The following is a 1,020-nucleotide window of genomic DNA, read 5'->3' as shown; positions in this document are numbered from 1 at the left end:
CCCAGGCTGGAGTGCGGTGGCCGGATCTCAGCTCACTGCAAGCTCCGCCTCCCGGGTTTACGCTATTCTCCTGCCTCAGCCTCCCGAGTAGCTGGGACTACAGGCGCCCGCCACCTCGCCTGGCTAGTGTTTTTGTATTTTTTAGTAGAGACGGGGTTTCACCGTATTAGCCAGGATGGTCTCGATCTCCTGACCTCGTGATCCGCCCGTCTCAGCCTCCCAAAGTGCTGGGATTACAGGCTTGAGCCACCGCGCCCGGCCCAGTTCTTTTATTCTACTTGTCCTAACATTTTACCTTGGGCTCATTCCATGATGTGCTGGTAAGCATCATAAAGAGTAAATGAGACATACATTTTCTCAGTTCTTGTGTTTTTGAGAATATCTTTCCTTTTTTATGTCACTTAAATAATTTTCCTGATTTTATAGGTAAGGACCTCATGTCTATAGATCTCTGTGGACCTTTCTTATTACCTTTTAACACTCATTATTGTGAAAGGAAGGTCTAAAAAATGCCAACTTTTTGTTTTGTCAATTGCCTCTATTTTTTTAAGATTAGATAATTCTTTATGTTGAGAAGGACTTTTGAAGCTGTTGATTATTTTGGATAAAATGCATTGAATACATACTCAATTAGGTTGATTTTGCTTGTAAGGTCAAGATTACTTTCATTTGTTATTATTTTAGCTTCGTTTCCTCAGTAGCATTAATAAGATAGATCCTGGGCTCTCTTTTCCATATTAGCTATTTCTAATCTTTTATTTATATTTTTATTCTGTTTCTGTTATAATTTTTCTAATTTATTCTTTCATTAGGACTGGGCATGGTGGCTCATGTCTATAATCCCAGTACTTTGGGAGACCAAGGTGGGAAGATTGCTTGAGGCTTGGAGTTTGAGATCTGCCTAGGCAACATAGCAAGACCCTGCCTCTACGAAAATAAATAAATAAATAAATAAAAATAGCCAAGTGCGGTGGTATGTGCCTGTGTTTCCAACTACTCTGGAGGCTGAGGCAGAAGGAT

This window comes from Piliocolobus tephrosceles, chromosome 13, assembly GCF_002776525.5.
Source record: "Piliocolobus tephrosceles isolate RC106 chromosome 13, ASM277652v3, whole genome shotgun sequence".
NCBI classification, from domain to species: domain Eukaryota; kingdom Metazoa; phylum Chordata; class Mammalia; order Primates; family Cercopithecidae; genus Piliocolobus; species Piliocolobus tephrosceles.
The sequence above is the reverse complement of the archived record's forward strand: the minus strand, read 5'-3'. Positions refer to the sequence as shown.